The following is a 19,983-nucleotide window of genomic DNA, read 5'->3' as shown; positions in this document are numbered from 1 at the left end:
AAAAAAAAAAAAAAAAAAAAAATAGCATGCATTCTTATTTGAAGCCAGGAATATACTGGATAATATTAAATATCCTCCTTCCGGTTTCTGAAGGTTTTTCAGTGCTTCTATGTTAAGGAACCCAGGTGGCTTCCAGTCAACACTGAGGACTAGCTTCAGTCCTGCGATCATGTCTGTAGAACGTGTTGATTTATGTCTATCCCAACAGTCAAGAAAAGAGTCTCTAAGGGCAATGGCTGGAAGTGTCCTAAGAGTTAGTCCTGTTGCAGCAGTATAACAGAATAGAGGTCAAGTGAGCTTACAAATTTAGAGTCAATATGTGATAGGGCTGTGATTCTATCTTACATTTGAGGGACTTCACACCTATTCTTCAAAGGTTTCCCTGGCTCTACTGTTGTCTTTACTTGAAAGCCCTGTTTTAAGCATTTCTGAGCACTAGCTATCCATGTGACAGAAATCTGGAATTTCTTTGTATCAGAGCAAATTTCCCAAAGGTGTCCTTAGGTGGATAGCTTCATAGCATTTTTTTCCCCTTTACTTTAGGTGACGTGAGGGCTTAAATTTTTAATTAGAGGTTATTTGAAATCAGCACTGTCAGATTACCTACATATTTCAGTTCAAAACTTTGAAAACACTAGACAGTAAAAGTTAATTATATAGTTATTTGTCCTTTGAAAGTAGAAGTGTTGCTTATGCAGTAAGAAATAATGTGCTCAATATGGAAAAGTTAACAGTTAATGATTCACCAAATGGAATGATGCATATTTATGGATATTCTTTTTTTATAATATTAGAGCATGCTAAATAAATCAATATGTGAACACAATGGAAAGATGAAATCATAGTCACTTTGATTTAAAATTGATGATAGTTGTGTTTTCAGAGTGTGATATTTAGGGAAGCTTTATATATAGGTCTAATCATTTAGATACCATGAACTTCTTTTAGCCCAAGAATTTGCTGTATAATTTTTAAACTATCTTATAAGCAACTTCTAAATAGCAGTCCTTCTTAACCTGATGATCTAGCATATAAAATAGAGTTACTAAATGCAGCAACTGAAAGAAAAGAAGCAGTGACTTCTACTGAAAGAATTTCCAACTTTGAATCAGGACTGGAACCTTGACTAGATTCCATGTGGAACTGTGATACACCTTATCTCATTGTGCTTTGAGATCAATAAAATATGTTATTCTTATGTGCTTAATGCACTCTTGCATGGTTCAGATGAAGGACATAAATGCACTTGCTACATTACTGCAAATCTTAGACAGCAAAGCTATTATTTACCATGTGTCAGTGCCAGGGAAAGTTAAAAGATTAGAGTTAAAAGATCTATTTTGCTGGTCTTAATCCTTTGGCATTCATAAATGTGGCTTTTTTAGACTAGTCTACTAATGACTCTTTCATCTTTACTTAAATTTATCCCTAACGTATGTCAGCATCGAAAGGGTTTCAAAAGACATTTTTATTAGCACTAGCTTGGTTTCTTTAGTTCTAGCTTTTTTCACTGACTTTCAAGAATTTAATTCAGAGTAGGCTTGTTTCATTGGTGAATACTGTAGATAGATCTCAGTATAAATAATAGCTACCCATGTCAAAGGTTGTAATGTGTGTGTATTCACACATAAGAATAAAGCAGTATAGTCAATGAATTAAGGTACAGAGTCAGTTACCATATAGTTTGTGTGACTATTTGTTTTGTGTTTTTGATAACTGAATTTTATTTGAATGCAAAGAAATATGGTTGCCAAATAATTGAATTCTATTATAAATGTCTTAGAAAAATTAATAACATAAAAAAATGTTTTGTATATATTTAAATATTTGTCAGATTAATTAAGCTAAAATTCAGCCATGATCATGTTAAAATATTAAGAAAGGAAAATACATTTTGCTCTTTGCAAAGACAATTAAATACATTAGTTGATCCTCTCCTCTTTCCAAATCCCAAGCATCACAGTTCATCTAGATGTCCTCATTTATTAGAATTATTTTTCAGACAATGATGCTCATATAAAGGATCCAGTACTTTGCATTTCAGTCCTCCTTCATAGCAAGCTCAAGTGAAAAATTTTTCATATTTCTTATCACATTCCCTGCCAGAAATGTCAATTAAATCAGCAACATGCATGATGACTTAGAAATACTCAGGGCCACTTCCTATTTCTTTTATACTGGATCTTTTTCCTAGTTTTTAAAGTTAGTTATGTTATATAAAGAAAGAAATGCCAAAGAAGAATTTGACTTTGATAATCACATTCACTTTTACAATCTATTATAAAGAATTCTGTGTGCTGAATTGAGGCATATTACATTAAGTTAAGGTGCGGGGAGCAACAGACTTTTCCATCAGCTAACAGACACCATGTAATTACATACAAAAGAAGAACAGGTACATATTTCCCTTCTTATACTTCTGAAATACAAACTAAACATGCAGTTTTTGTGACTCATTTGGTGACAAAACCTGATCTTGACCTGAACTGAATTGAACTGGTCTAAGGCTATTTATTTATTCTACTTGGTATGAATGTTTACAATTCTTACTGAAAAATTATAGATACCTTTGATTACATGTTGCTATTCCAGGCAGGTATAAACTCTTACAAATTTCTAATACATTCTAAAAAATATCTAGGTCTCAACACCTTTGACCCTATAAGCTTTGGGAAGGAGATTATCAATTTCTAAATTAGTGTCCTTGCCTTCCAGCAGCTTGTAGTTTACTGAGGTATGACAGGAAACACTGCCCTTAAAAAGATAGTCAAATATAGTTACTAAAAGTTTACCAGTTGGTAGATATCCACATTCACACAATATAAAACCATGTTTTATATATAATATATAGTATGAATTTTGTATTACAGGAGACAAGTAGTATTAGATTAGAATGACTAGTGATGTTAGAGTTTTCAGAAAGTAGAATTTGTTCCCTCTTCTTTGTCTGAATTTATTTAATAAAATACAGCAAAACCACAGCTAATAAGAAAACTTCTGTACATACACCAAAGGAAAAATATAAAACAGTAAAATGTTGAAAAAGCTCTCCAACAAGTGTATTCTTCTTTCCATGTAAAAGAAAGCTATTTTGAGGACGGAGCAATGTAATAAGCTTAGAGCAAAGAACCAAATAGAATTTAGTTGGCTTTTACTTCTTCCCTTACTAAATTTGATTTAAGTCCAGTTATTTAAAAATCTGTAAGCCTGCTTTATTATCTGTAAAATATTAATAATAAAAGTAGCTACCACACAGAGTTGTTAGACAATGATATTGGGTAATGCACCTACTGGCAGATGCCTGGCACAGTGGAAGCAAGCAGTAAATGCTCCTTGGTATGGAGTTATTCTCATCTGGGTTCAGTGGACGAAGATATTCTTAGGCTCTGTAATTCTACATAATTCTTAGCTACTCAAGAGAATTATTTTCATTGCATATTCGTTTTCCCTTTGATAGACTAAATTGTTCCCTAATCTTTTTTTTTTTTTTTTTTTTTTGAGTTGGAGTCTCACTCTGTCGCCCAGACTGGAGTGCAGTGGCCGCTCCCGGCCACCGCAGCCTCGACCTGCTGGGCTCCGGCGATCCTTCTGCCTCAACCTTCTGAGTAGCCAGAATTACAGGCATGTACTACCACGCCCGGCTGATTTTTTTTTTTAATTTATTGTAGAGATGAGGTCTTGCTACCCAGGTGGGTCTCGAACCCACGGGCTCAGGCAATCCCAGGCAATCCACTCACCTCAGCCTCCCAAAGGCACGGGATTACAGGCTGAGCCACCGAGCCCAGCTATCTTTTAAGATTTAATCTCTAATAACTGAAGCAATTGTCTTGCCGGAGTCCAGCTCCAGCGGGTCAGGGTTTCCTGAAAGAGGGACAGCGTCAGCACAGGAGAAAAACTTGGACACTGACTCTGCTGCAAGCAGGACAAATGCCGATTTATTGTCTTTTCGAACTCCTTTTATACCCTACATGTTTTTTGTTTTCAAGGCAATCAGTTACAATTTAATGGACCAGACAGGCAATGTATCTTTATTCATCTTGTTTTGATCTTAAAACAATATCATCCTAAACTATAAATTTTATAAACTTCTAACATTTTTTAATGATTACCATTTCTTAATGTTCATACAGAACTTACTTATTCCTATAACTATTACATTATAAATCACTACCAAGTTCTAAGCACTATAATTATCACATAGATTAACAAGTCACACCTGTGACCTTTACGCAGCAATTTGCAACTAGCTGGGGTAAAGTAACATTTTCAAGGTTTCTTAGCCCCAAGTTGGCCTGACTAGTTTTCCCTAATTTCACACCTGGTGTTTACAATCTACGTTAATTATTTCCTGCCAGGGAGAATGAGCTTTAATATTTGTAAAACAAAGGGCCTCCAGGGCTCAAGTCATCTCAGTTACAATCTCTAACCAGAATTACAAGCCTCCTTAACAAAGGGAAGGTAATTTTTCATGAATTCCCCTCTTTCCTTTTTGCAAGGGATAGTGGAGGCTTGAGTGGAATTTTGCTTTCCATCCTCAGACTGTACAGAACTTTTCAGCTGCACTAATAACAAAAGTAGAAGAAGCAAGGGTCTCAGCTGTCCAGGTTCGCTTTGCGACCCAGGGTCTTCAGCCCCCTGGACTTTGTCAGCAACCAGGCCTCCATGGCTGGCTCCCAACATTGTCTGGTGAAGAAACCAACCTCAGCTGCTTTATGCCTTCAGTTTATTAACCTGAAAACCTCTCAGATGACTCTCAGAAGATTTCTACATTTAACTACCAGAATTTGGCTATACAGATATTGTTTGACTGTGTGTCTTTTGAGTTCTGAAAGAAAATATATTTTATTACCAGATTTGTTTTTTAAAATGTCTTATCTTACAAAACACTTGATGTCTTATTAATGAAATTACTCCTGAATGACTTCAAGTTTTATAGCTACGTTATTTAATCCATGCATAAGGTGATCACACCCTTTGCCCTATAAGTATCTTACCACAATAAGCAACAGAATATAATACAGGGGGGTGTGGAGTGGGATATATGGCAACAGATAATATTCACAACTAGAAACTCTGATGTGGTTCTGCTAGATAGAGTGAAGTTATATTAAGTTTAAGGAACTACAACTACAAAAAAATCTCTGTATATATTAAAATGGCTCATCTAAAAGTGGAAGACAAAAGCAGGGCTACATTATAACTTTAATGGACGCTAGGCACTTCTATTTTCTGGGGGGAGTCCCTTCCTCCATTTAACAAAAAGAGAAGAGAGAGATTTACAAATTATATGGTACAAAGACAAATATTATTGAAAATTATACGGTATACAGATTATATAATCCAGGCAGGATTGATTATGTTGTATTTGTTATAATTATGCTTTTTAAATTCAAATTTTAAGACAAATTAGGATACTTTATGGAGCCCTAAAAGTAACATAGACCCTAGGCACTATGCCTGCTGTGCTTGCCTCGTGAATAAATTGGCCCAAGCCACTAGTAGTAGTTTGTTGAGCCTTCCTCTTAAAAGCCAAGTGTGTGCAGATCCTGGCATATTCAAGGGGCAAAGAGAGAACACCACTGCAATCCCTGGAATTCTACAAGAGTATCTTTTAGGTATGGATTAGAGGCTCAACACAGCCAACTAATGGCTCCTTTAACAAACACAGAAAAAGAAAACTCACCTTCAACATAGCATGACAGATTCTGTCCTGATTTCCAACTTAGCTTAATTTTTCTCTACTACAATCCTAGGCTACTGCATCTCCTGCTTAGCAAAAAGAATGTAAAGTAACTGAAAACTATTCCCTTCTTTCATTTGTACTGGGAAAATTTGGAAATAGATACAGAAGTTCTTTGGCAGAATCCATCACTCAGTATTGAAAATGCACAGACAAACCTCTGTGATCACGAACAAAAAAAGAACACTTACTTTAGTTCAAAAGATAATGATATTCATAAATAAGAAAGTGTATAATCTTATGCATTGGTGGCTACAACACACAATAGAGAATTTTAGAATATGTTCCATTAGTATAAAAATAAATCAAAGACAAACTTTTCCATATAAGGTAGACTAAAAACCATGATGAAAAAATTATCTGAAACCAGAGATTATATGGAAAGAAAAATACAACTGTACAATTTAAAATCCAAATGAAAATAGAGATCATTGATGGAATTTTACCAAAGCAGTAATGTAGATGACAAACTAAAGAAAATTCTCCTGGAACTCAGAAAAATACAAAAAGACCAAAGTAACAAATGACATGTGTCCAACACAGACTTAGTTTCCACTCAGTGTGACTAATTTTAGGTAGGCTTCTTCCTGAGTCCTAGGCCACAGAACTCCCTTTTCTAGAGGACTTACTTTAGAAAACTTGTAACTGTGTATTCTTTTTCTGTCCCTTTGAGATGTATATACATTTTTTCCTAGCCTTTATTCAGTTTTACAATCCAGGGATAGCTTTCTCAAGGACTTGGGAGCCATCCCTTTCAAATGTAGTCATCATGGAAGACAGCACCCCTATCCCTCAAGCAGTTTCTGTGGAAGAGTAGGAGGCTAATTTAAATAAGTACCAATCAACAAACACAGATGCCCTAACCACCAACCTTCCTGCTAACATCCTCCAGTATGCATCCACTAGCTTGGCCCACCTCTCAAAATCTTTCCCATGTGTTGTTTCAGTGGAGTTGAGTTTAATCTCTTTCTTCCTTTGCAATAGTCTTGAATAAACTCTTCCTTTACTGTTTAAATTTGTTCAGTGCAATTTTTGATACATGGAAGCCAGATCTTTGAGATTCTATAGATATTTAACAGACATTCAATTAAAAAAAAAAGAAAAGACTAGAGCAAGCAGGAGATACAATACTTTAAAACAATAGAAGGAAACTTTTCATAAGTGACAAACAAAGTATAAGAATAACTAATGAAAATAAATCAATTCTTAGATGTGATAAACTATCTTACATTTCAAGGATAATAAAAACTTTGTTTTATGAACAGGTAGGGGAAAAGAAGGTGGCAAACAGATGTAAATAAATTTGACTGGGTCGGGCATGGTGACTCACACCTATAATCCCAGCACTTTGGGAGGCCAAAGTGAGAGCACTGCTTGAGCCCACGATTCAAGACCAGCCGTAACTTGGAGAGACCTCATCTTCACAATAAATCAAAAAATTAGTCAGGCGTGGTGGCACAGTGCCTGTAGTTCCAGCTACTTGGAAGGCTGAAGCGGAAGGATCGCCAGAACCCAGCAGGTCAACACTGGGGTGGCCATGAGTGTGCCACTGCACTCCAGCCTGAGCGAAAGAGTGAGACACTGACTCAAAAAAAAAAAAAAGACTGGCCTCCAAATTAGGACATAATTATTTTTTGTTATTGTTGATGTGATTAAAAAAACATATATAACAATATTTTGGTAAAATAAAAATGTAAAGCAATTTAAAAATCACATTCATGCTTTAAATAGTAGTATATATAAAGAAAGTTGGGGTCAGCCCTCTTTGGTCACCTCCCACTGTGGAAGCTTTTCTATCCTCTCAATAAATCCTGCTTTCTCACACACAAAAAGAGTTGGTAAAAAAGAAGTCAACAATCCTTTTTTGATATTAATAATATCCAGAAAATAAAAAACAAAAACTCTGTTGGAATGAAAAAGAATTTTTCCCTTCAAAATCACTAGACAAAATACAGAAAAATGAATTAAAATAGTCACGGAAATGAAAAAAAAATCATAAAAAGGAGCATGAGGAAATATTTAAGAGAAAAATGTGTGAAATAATATAATAAAAATGATGGCTAACGACACCTCTGCAAAGACAGTGCCAAAAAAAGGAAAATAAGAAGAAAAGAAAGGCTGTAAGATTCAGACAAAAAATAAATAAATAAATTCCTGATATATGCTATTTACAAGAGAAAAGTTTAAAAGTCATTTACAATGACATAAAGGTTTGTACAATGAGGGAAAATGTCAGACAAATACAATAACAAATGAAACAGTCATTTCAGTAGCCAAATGAAAATATTCAACTGAATTCAAAGCAAAGAGGGTAATATAAATATAAAAGACTAATTTTATAAATGGCAAGAAAATTTGCATCACAGATAATAAACAAATGTACCTGAGTCAGAAAATACATATGCAATTTTTTTTTTTTTTTTTTCAGTTGGAGTCTCACTCTGTCACCCAGACTGGAGTGCAGTGGCCACTCCTGGCCACCGCAGCCTCAACCTGCTGGGCTCCGGCGATCCTTCTGCCTAAGCCTTCCAAGTAGCTGGAACTACAGGTGCGCGCTACCACGCCTGGCTAATTTTTTGATTTATTGTAGCAATGAGGTCTTGCCAAGTTGCGCAGGCGGGTCTTGAACCCTCGAACTTAGGCAATCCACTCGCCTCAGACTCCCAAAGGCGTGGGATTACAGGCTGAGCCATCGAGCCCGGCCATATGCAATTTTTAAAACTAAAGCAAATTATTTTAAATACAAGGAGACCCAGATGATAATAAATATGAACATACTAAATTTAAGAGTTAATACTAATAAAATTAGCTTATATATTCAAGCTTGATAACTTTAGAGAAAAACACCGAGCACCATATTTTCATATGCCCATGCATCTAAACAAAATTCATCCCATACTAGTCCATAGAGAATTTTCTTTTTTTTTTTGAAAGCAGGATTTATTGAGAGGACAGGAAATCTCCCACAGTGGGAGGGGACCTGAGGAGGTTGCCTGAGAAATTGTTTTAAAATCCCAGGAAGTAAAAACTGCACATGCCACATCCTTTATAATAGAGTAAAACTGGAAATTTATGAAGAAAACTGACTTATAGATACTCGCTGAATTAGGCAGCATTCCCTAGAAGCAAATGATATAGGGAGCACATTCAGGACAAATCTGTGAGGGAATTAGAATTGAATGTGTATGTTGGGGTGAGATTGAAATCTAGCCTTAGTCATTCCTAATAGAAAATGTGGGCTGCCTTCATGCCTTCATGCAAGGGAGCTGCGCTTTTTTACCATCTTATTAGTCTTATTACTTAACCATTGTCTGGGGTACCATGCCCAGGGCAAGGCAGTTCTTCTTAGTACCGGCCAAGTTGCCAGAGAGTAGCTGGAAGACATTTGCATTGAACAGTAAAAAAAGAATCTGGGTGGGGGACTGACTTCTATGACAGTCATGCTTTTAGTTAAGATTAATTTTGGCTACAAGAAAGAGAAAACCTTACGAAAGTGGTTTAAACAAGAAGAGGCTTTATTTTTATTTATTTATTTATTTATTCTATTATTCATTCACTCATTCATTCAATAAAACAAGAAGTCCAGAGGCAGTCAGATTAGACCTCTGCTTTAGTTCCAGGACTTTCTTAAACATCTCTGCTTGTTCTCTGCTCCTGCTATAGTATTCTATGTGTGTTATTTCACTCTCATGTTGAAGATGGCCGCTAAACCTTTGGACAAATGATTGCAATACAGGCAGGAACAAGGGGAAGAGTAGAAGACCAAATAAAAAGCCAACCAGTTAGTAAGTTCTGTAGACTGCTTGTAGAGCTTTCCTGGTGGTACTCCCCAGCAAGTACTGTTAATATCTCATTTGTTACAAGGACTTTTTTGAGAATTTTAGCTGTCCACATTCTATAAGAAAGAAAGGCAAATGAGAAGGGAGATTTGGAATGGCTTTAAACACTCACAGTATTTGCCAAAGCAACCAGTTTTATATTTGAGATAAATGATTCTCTTAATTAACTCCTAGGAAAATACTCACTTCTACAATTATATCATGCTTAAAAAATAATGAAAGATTAAAACTACATATAAAATTATGCAACAGCTTTCTGCTTCCTCCTTTTACTGGATGAGGTACTCCTCCCGCAGGCAGGCAGCATGGTGGCCAAGAAGACAGATGGCTACAGCCCCCCAAACTAGCTTCAGTGTCCCACCTGCATTAAGCTGGACATTCATTGCTTGCACTTCCATTTGCAGGCTGTTTTAAAGGCAGTTGGTCTACTCACGAGCTACTATATAAGAAAGCAAAGAATGAAAAAGCAAAGCAAGAAGTGTCTTCCTGGACTATAGAAGGTGATATTAACACTGATCCACGGGCAGGTTATCAATGTACTGGTAAACTCAGACTACATGCTTCACTGATGACCACAAGTGCAGTACTAACATAGTCAAAAACAAGATTATACTGATCATCCCTTAGGAAGGTCTGAGTCTGAATAGGTTCTTAAAAGTACTTCTCAAAGCAAATTGTTTTCATCTGAAGACATAGACGGGATGTAACTTGTATGTAGACTTGTTAGAGAAGTTTTGGATATTGCTGCCCAGATGATTAAACCAGGTGTAACTACTGAAGGAATAGATCAGGTTGTACACCTAGCACACATTGCAAGAAATTTGCTATCTTTCTCCCCTGAGTTATTATAATTTCTCAAAGTTTTGTTGTACTTCACTGAATGTAGTCATCTGCCATGGAATTCCAGACAGATGGCCCTTGCAAGAAGGCAATATTGTTAATGTGACTATTACTCTTTATTGCAATGGTTGTCACAGGGACCTGAATGTGACATTTTATTTTGGAGATGTCGATGAGGGAGCATGGAAACTCATTCAGACCATATATATGTGCTTGATGCAAGTCATCAACGCTGTGAAATCTGGTGTTCAAGACGGAGAACTGAGAAACAATATTCAGAAGCATGCCCAGGCAAATGGGTTTTCAGTTGTTTGAAGCTATTCTGGGCACGGAATCCACAAGCTTTTTCATACAGCCCCCAACACACCCCACTATGCCAAAAATAAAGCAGTTGGAGTGATGAAGTCGGGCCATGTGTTTACAGTTGAGCCAATGATTTGTGAAGGTGTATGGCAGGATAAAACCTGGCCAGATGGTTGGACTGCAATGACAAGACAAAGAAAGTAGTCTGCTCAGTACAATCACACCCTGCTGGTGGACCCTGGCTGTGAAATCCTAACCTGGTGACTTGGAAAGCATGTGGCCTCACTTCATATCCTAGTTTTAATATCTTCCAAGATGGTACATCTCAATAAGACCTTCTTACTCTACTGTGCATTTTATTGATCGTACAGAAAGGAAGAGGGGATTTTTAATTACTTGTTTTGTCTACAGGTAAGAAGGGACTATGACATTTGATACTTATCCTCAAGAACTTGTCTTGGGTCTGAAAAAACTGAGAAGAATAAAATAAACATTGCCCAACTCCTTTCAAAGCTGCCCCCCTCCTCATCTTTCTGCACCCCTGTTTTATCATTTGCAGTTTGAGCACTTTTACTTAAATCTGCTTCTAGTTGCATTTATTATTGCTACACACTGGCTGTCAAGAGCCAACTGCTTTCCATTTGAATGTTGGAGAAGAGAATTCTTGAAACTTTAACAATATGTGTTGCACCAGGTTTTTAAATTTCATATATATGGAAATATGTATGTTTACACTTTAAATTCCACATATGTAAGTACTGAACACTACGTGATCTGAGATTTATGTTGGTTCTGTTCTGACAGTGTTATATGTTGTCATAAATGAACCTTTAGTTTATAGTAATTTAATTCCTGGCTGGGAAATCGGCCCTTCCTCTCCCCTATGTTAATTATTTACCCTTGTAATTGTGCGTAGAAAAGCACTCACTCAATGAGACTTCTCTTCAAGTGTAGACTCTGTGTGTGTCAGAGAGTGAATGTGGTAAAAGTCACTTGAAAGAGGGTCATCAGGAGTTTTAAAGCCTAGTTTGTGACAAAGTGGACATGCTCCCAGTGGTTGCTGGCAGTTGCTGGGAGAGAATTTTGTAATACATTGTTATTCCAGAACTCTATTTGGTAATAAGAAGAAAGAGAGAAGCCCCTTTTCCTCCTTTCTCTATTTTATTTCAATGGGCATACCTTGGGGATGCTCAGAAAAGGGTGGAGGATACACTGTAGAGGAGGATGAAGAAAGAGTTCTGATGTGTCTCCAGCTGTGAGTGTAATAGGTCAAGTGGGTTGTTAGATTTGAATGTTAGGCAACCTGATAGAGATTGTAGTAGGGATGCAGCTGTCCTTTAGTGTGCTGAAAACACACCTCACTTTGACATAGTTGGCAACCTCATTAGAATAATCTCAACTGCCCAATATCTGTGTTCCTTTTCACAGTTCTCCAAATAGGAGTGCATCCAGTGAAGACATAGCAGATCTTAATTAAAGTAATTGGCATTATTAGAATGTACAGGGTATCTGGTGACTTTCTTGCATTTTAATATCATACCAATGACACATTGTACTTTTAAGAGAACATCTTTTCTAGAGTGCCTCAGACCTTATTTTTAAACATATTTAAAACAATATATATTGTTTTAAAATAATGTTTTCATTACTTTTATTACTTTCATCATTTCATGAAGTGACTGGTGTAGGTTTGTGAGGGTATATGTGTGATTTTTTTAATCAAACTATAACATTTGTGAATGTAATGCCTTGCAATATAAATATTAATATAAAAATGTAAAGGGAGATTTAAAAGTTTGAATGATTATAAAAAAAAGATTATGCCACAGACATACTAAGGACTAAGAACAAGTAAACTAAGTATTAAACTGAGTAAAAATATGGAAAAGAGAGTAAGAAAATACACAAGGAAAATAAAGAAGACAAAATTTATCAAAAGCAGAAGCTGAACCCTAAAAATTAGGAAAAAAAGGGGAAATGCCATTGTTAATGTAATATTTGTCCTGTGACAAGGCAACCAAAATAGACCAATCCATGGCAAGACATATAGGAAAAAAAAAAAAAAAAGCAGTGCTAGACATGGTGGAAGGAATATAACAGGGTGTTTTTCCCATTAGAATAAAGGAGGAACTATGGTAATTCTGTTTTTTGAAAACAGTCAAACATGGGTATTTTTAGTACAAATATAAATGAACATAATGGATTTACTAGATAATAGAAAGCCATGGGGAAATGGATAAAGCAGTCATTTAGTTTCAAAATACCATATGTCAAATTGAAATGGAAACAGTAATCTGAGCAAAATATCCTCAGAACAGTTTAAAAATACAAATAAAAAAAGTTAAATGTGCATATTCTTTATATTACATATTTTTCTTACAGAGCTTTTTTCTTGTGGGAAGAATGAAGATATGCGTAAATATGCATGTGACTGTATATGCAATGCAGCATGCATGATTTATTAGCAATACTTTTTATAGAAAATACTGATAATTTAAATATCCAATTGTAGTTAACATGTATGATTAAATATACTAATTAGGTTGAGCTGTGTAAAATTGTGGCTATTGACCATTTCTAATCTACAGAAACAGTGACTCATAATATCCAAACTAATAAATATAAACATATACTTAAATAACCCAGCATTTTAACTGTGGTTATCTTTGATTGAGGAGGCTTATGAGTTATTTAAATAGTAATTAGATTCTGATACAGGAGCCAAATGAGCACACAACACATATGTATTGCTTTATAATCTTCCAATAAACTATGAACACTTGGGGAATAGGCATTTGGTTTTGGTAATTATTGCACTCCTAGTTCAGAGGGAACTCTGCAAATATTTGTTGAACCAGTGACTGGAAAAATATTTATGCTATAAAATAGAAAATTATAAGTTGCAAATGAGAAGAGCTAGATAAATTGCTCATTAAATTATTTGCCTTACCATGTGGAAGGGTTAAAGCAATTTTAGCCTATAATTTTTAAAGTTAGGCAATTCTTTTTCCCTAAAGTATTCAGTATATGTAGTATGGTATTATGTTATTATGAGATGTTATGTTAACTTTCTGGCTATCTTTGAAAACATCTTATTAAATTTCATAAATCTAACAATGTGGAAAAGTAATGAAAACTCCAATGATAAATGGAGACATAAGATATAAAGAGAATATTTCTGTCCAAAAGTTTAGAATAGAATGACAGCAGTTACTTTTATCTGTCATAATGGTTTATGAAATTACAAATACATTTTATTGATTCATTATTCAAAATTTTCAAATTTCAAAAGTGAAATTTTTGAAGATGTCAACAATTGAGTAGCCCATCCTGATGGTCTGCCAGAAAACTGCATCACAGAATTGTAGTTGAGTTATTCTTCTCTCTATTGCATGAGAAACCACTGACTGTGATGGTCTTTAGCACAAAAGATTTAAATCCACATTTGCTCAGAAATCCTATCAGTGTTTCTATTGAGAAAACCTCAAAGAAAAGCAGTGAAGTGTTAATGACTTGCCTACACAATTTTTTTGTCCAAATGTTTGGATAAACTGACAGGAATTCTATAAAAATCCCTTCTTTCAAATTATTTCACTAATCTAAAACGTCTCTATCCAGTAGCATTCTTTGACAGTGCTCTTAATATAAAAATGCTAATTTTTGCCTACGTAATATTAATAATTGAAGTAGGCATTTTATATCATTCTCTACCCTTACTCATAGGGCTATTGGGCTGTTGTATATTTTCATTAGATACAAAAATTACAACTGCTTAGTTATTTTTACTAGAAAATTTATTCTTCCAGTCATCTAATGGATATGATAATCTACAGAAAGATTAGAAGCTTTTGCCTTCTGTCTGTAAAAGAGACATAGTTCTTAAGTATGAGTTTGGACTCTGGATGGAGACCAGGAGATCTATGTATACTGTAAGTAGATGTATTTGGTCATATTTTGTTGACATCACCGTTGATCTGCTGTTTTTAAGATACAAAATACAGTGTCCTTAAAATCCAATGTTACCTGGTGGCAAAGACCTTATAAACTAAAATAAGGCTCCATTTATTATTTTGGCATTGTTTTTTTTTGGTCACATAGATACACCTTTAAAATGATGGCTGAGGACGGGCTCAGTGGGTCAGCCTGTAATCCCAGCACTTTGGGAGGCCGAGGCGAGTGAATTGTCTGAGGCCGTGTGTTCGAGACCCACCCGGGCAACTTGGCAAGACCTTGTCTCTACAATAAACCAAAAAAGTTAACTGGGCATGGTAGCGTGCGCCTATAATTCCAGCTACTCGGAAGGCTGAGGTGGAAGGGTCGCCGGGGCCCAGCAGGTTGAGGCTGCGGTGGCCAGGAGGGTGCCACTGCACTCTAGTCCGGGCAACAGAGTGAGATTCCAACTAGAAAACAAACAAATAAACAAAAAAAAAACCCAAAAAAAAAAGATGGCTGAAATATACATTCAAAGATTCCTTATATGCTATAAAACTGAGGTTTTAAAAAAGAAATTAGCATATATGTAATAGCCAAATTTAGCAACAAAATGCAGGGCTTATATTTTTCTATCATACTATCATTCTCAAAAGTGTTCAGGTAAGGAGAACTTATCCCCCATAACCAAATGAAGAGGTACAAGAGATTTTTGGTACTATGAGACAAAGAAAGGGAGCAGGCCTAAAAAGCAGTTACAGGACTTAATTGTGAGGAAGTCTTTATTCCCAGTAGTGTTTGCTCAACATTGAACTAGGAAGGGTTTGCAAAACATTTCCAGTTTGAGCAAAAATGATATAACAAATTCTAAATATTTTATATTTTACAAGAATACATTTCCTTCATTGTCTTGTCTTTTCACATTTGTCTCTAGTGCCACACAGCTCCATTTAATGGAATTGGAAAGTTTGTACCTGAAAGACAAGAGACAATTTCTCAATTGATCCTCGCACTTGTCAAGAGTGCTGACGATTGATTTGATTGCAGCTCCAGCAGTTAAAGGAGTGTTCATTTCATGATCAAGTAGCCTGAAAACACTTCCTTAAAATGAATGCTTCTTTTCTATTTGGTGATTCAATGCACACCAGGGTCCCTCTTTCCTGAGTTTTCCCTGCAACTCTCCTTTTGACATTTCCATTAAACTGTAAAAAGTAAGTGTTGACTGATTAACATCTCACTTTAAGAGCTCTGCTAAAAGCCATACTCATGAATCAAAGTCAGTGTGTACCACTGGTAATTAACTTGACAAAATTCAGCTTTTCAAGCTAATCATCTTCTGGCTGCATTATATAATTGCTGTCAATTCAGATCTACAAAACAATTGGAGTCCACTAAAAGGGAGAGAGAGGCATAAGAACTAATGATTAGGTCAAGTTACCTAGCTGAGAACATATTTTGCTTAAGATTCTGGAGCATAATGAGGAAAAAGAAACATTTAAAATGTTGACTTGAGAGTTCCACATTTATAATTATTTAAAAACAGCTTATATAAGATCAAACTGACAGTAGGGGTTAGGTGATGAGATTCAATGTAATAAATATCCTAGGTTTTGCCATGTGAAAATTATTGAGCAAGACCTCAAAAAGGCAGCAGACTTTTAAGTCACTGTAGGGCATTGTGGTTATAGAGTGCTATCTCTGAACTAAGGGAGGTGGGTAAATACTGGACTTTTGCTAGTCATGTGATTTGAGAAAAACTGTTCAACTTCATTCAGCCTGTTTTCTCACTAGAAAAATTTAAAAAATAATTTCATATCACTTATATGTGTAAGGATTAGCACAAATAATGACCTAGCCCATTGTCTGGAACTTAATCTTAGTAGATGCTTAATAATTTTCATATATTATAATTCTATTATCATTACAACTTATCACGAAGGGAAATTCAAATGCATAAACTATTATAACATACTATAATAAACATGCTAAAAAGTACAAATGAGTTGCCCATTGAATTTAGAAATGAAGAACCAACATCTGGGTTGGGAGGTCTTGAAGGAGAAGAAGTTGATTTTGGAGATTTTATTTTTTAAGATAGATATAATTAATTAACTAAATTGAGAAGACTTATTTTAGTTAGAGTAAGAGCAAAATTATGCAGCAGGAAAAGCATGATGTGTAATTGAGGAACAGTGAAACAATCATTTCATACGGCATAAGATTTTGTAAAAGAGTAAAAGAAGATTATACTGCAAAAGAAGGTTGAATAAATATTGTGAGTTGAGTTTAAGTCATCATTAGATTTTTCAAGGTCTCAAAAGATATTTTGTTCATTTTTTGCAGACCACAGCATTCAAACACCAGAGTTCCATGGAACCAAACCAGACTTTACTTTCCTATAAAGTCTCAGTAAATATCTATTTAATAATTAAAGCCATTTATAAACTCTTGCAGGTTAAAACTAGTAGCCTTTATAGAATTCTGTTTAGTACTATTTTTTTTTTTTTTTGAAAGTGACAAGAAACTTTAAAAATGTGTAACAAGCCGGACTCGGTGGCTCAACCTGTAATCCCACGCTTTGGGAGGCCAAGGTGAGTGAATTGCCTGAGCCCGCGGGTTTGAGACCCGCCTGGGCAACTTGGCGAGACCTCATCTCCACAACAAATAAAAAATTAGCCGGGCATGATAGCGCGCGCCTGTAATATGGCTACTTGGAAGGCTGAGGCGGAAGGATCGCCAGAACCCAGCAGGTCAAGGCTGTGGTGGCTGGGAGCGGCCACTGCACTCCAGTCTGGGCGACAGAGTGAGACTCCGACTGAAAAAAAAAATGTATAACAAGATGTTTGGAAACATACATTTGTTTCATACAAAGAAGGAAATGTAAGTAGAATCGCTTAAATATTAATAGGAGCCTATTATTATTATTATTATTTTATTATTATTATTATTTTGAGTTGGAGTCTCACTCTGTCACCCAGCCTGGAGTGCAGTGGCCGCTCCCGGCCACCGCAGCCTCAACCTGCTGGGCTCCGGCGATCCTTCCGCCTCAGCCTTCCAAGTAGCTGGAACTTCAGGCGCGCGCGCTAGCACGCCTGGCACGTTGTGATTTATTGTAGAGATGAGGTGTCGCCAAGTTTAGCTTTGTGTGACTAAGGCAATAGGCCTCATTCCTACAGAAAAATCACCTGTAGAATTTATTACACATCTCTTAGAATGATTCTTGAAGATTCAGATTCCATTTGTTTAGAGTGAAGCTCAAGGCATCAATACTTTTCAAAGGTATAAGGGAATCCTAATTGTGAGAAGGAAAAACAAAGATAGTTTCTCCTTCTCTAGTCTGAAATCACTTAAACAAGAATAACAACAGTAAAAAAATGTAGATCATGTTTTTGACAAAACTAGGTGTAGCCATAATCTTTAATCACAATTTAAGATGAAATGTTGTCCAATGCAGTAACTATCAATCCAGGATACAGAAAGATACTGACAGAAGACATATGCAGTTATACATCTCAGACACAGTCAGCTAAGTGCAAGTGTTGTCCTGAGCATTGAGGCATGCTAAAGAGAAAACCAGCAATCCATTTTTGTGAGTCAATAGAAACAACATGTTTGACCTGACTGTAGGAACTCTCCTTTATTTGTAATTGCAGAGAGACTGGGGAGGTAGATCTCATTGAGGAGATCACGCTGCCTGCCTCTTTGCAGGAAGAGAACTGTGGCAGAAGCAGAGTGGAGAACATGAATGTGATCATCCTGAGGCTGTCTCAGAAAGATGGGGCAAGGAAGGCCAGCCTCATACAAAAGCCCAGTCCCTGGGGGAAGGGGAGAAGGCAGTATACTGTGAGCCAGACCACTTTCTCCTAAACAGACCATGACTCTGACACACAGACACACATACACAATCAATAAATTAGACAGGAGCACTTAAAAGTGTAAAAAATATAAATGACAATGAGGATCTAGCACTCATTAACAGAGACAAATACAAACTGGATAGAAATATAGTATTCTAAATCATGTAGAATAGTCTAATGAATATTCATTTCTCAGACCATGACAATCATATAGACCAAAAGTAATATGCAGACCTAAGTGACATAATTATAAGGTATTGCTTAAAAAGCTCTTGGAATATTTACATGAGAAAAAATGAATAGCTTAGAAAGAAATCACTAATATAGTTCCCAAAGCAAAAATATTAGCAAAAACATTAGCTGCCACAATGAATAAAGCTGGGGTGGGGGGAGGCAAAATAAAATCTGTCTCTTGAATAACTTGGGTTAGTGATGAAGTCCATGTCAAAAGAACAGATTACTTAGAAAATAACTCTGATAAATCATTATATAGAAAAACCCAAGGTATACAGTTCTAAGTAACCAGAGACAAGCTCCTAATCACAAACACTTGTACTGTTAAAGAGTGAAAATAATTTTGGTAACTAAATCATAAGAAAATAAAAAAAATGGAAGGAAAGTTTTAATAACTTAGAAGCAGAAAATTAGTGTCTTTGAAAACAGACAAAACAGTAGAACTAATAAATCAACCTAGTAACTGGTTCTTAAAAAACAAACAAAATACCTAACCTAATCATGACAATGACGGTAAAAGCACAAATATCTATCTTGAAAAACAGAGAGTGAGAAAATACAACAGGGGCAGGAGATATTAAAATAATTGTGCAAGATTAGTTTTTTTCCAACATTATAAAAATAAATTTTAAACTCCACGTGAAATCAGTATGTTTCAGAAGCACGCTCACAGCCACCACAGCCTTGCCACCTGCTGGGCTCAGGTGATCCTTCCATTTAAGCTTCCAAGTAGCTGGAACTACAGGCACGTACCGCCACACCCAGTTAATTTTTTGATTTATTGTAAAGAGATCTTGCCAAGTTGCCCAGACTGGTCTTGAACCCAGGGGCTCAGACAAATCCTCTCACCTTGGTCTCCCAAAGTGTTGGGAGTATAGGTGTGAGCCACTGCACCCGGCCAAAATCAGCATTTTTCTAGGAACATATAAATGAGTGAAACTGATTCTTAAGAACATAGACTAATTGCCAAAGAAAACAATTTAAAAATTTTACCACGGAGCTATTCCCCCATAAATCATCAGCCTAAATCTATATTCACTGGTAGATTTTATATTTAAATCTTCTATTTTAAAATTTTTAATAAACAAATGTGTGTAATCCTACAAACTGTCTGAAATCATAGGAAAATAAAGATGTAAAGTTATATTTTCTTATCCTGCATAATACATTAGTACCCAAATCTAACACATTAAAAAGATAGACAATAGAACTTGAAGCAAAATTCAAAATAAAATATTAG

At 35.7% G+C, this 19,983-nt stretch overlaps 1 protein-coding gene and 1 pseudogene across 3 annotated transcripts in view; both read left to right on the top strand.

The window, feature by feature from the left end:
- CNTN1 (contactin 1) overlaps positions 1-19,983 on the top strand; it is a 370,935-nt gene that overhangs the window by 29,498 nt on the left and 321,454 nt on the right. The window lies entirely within an intron of this gene.
- LOC103267773 lies at positions 170-11,020 on the top strand (annotated as a pseudogene).

Source organism: Carlito syrichta, unplaced genomic scaffold (assembly GCF_000164805.1).
Source record: "Carlito syrichta isolate Samal-C Ts95f unplaced genomic scaffold, Tarsius_syrichta-2.0.1 Scaffold103341, whole genome shotgun sequence".
Taxonomy (NCBI): domain Eukaryota; kingdom Metazoa; phylum Chordata; class Mammalia; order Primates; family Tarsiidae; genus Carlito; species Carlito syrichta.
Note: the sequence above shows the minus strand (reverse complement) of the source record. Positions and strands in the feature narration are given on the sequence as shown.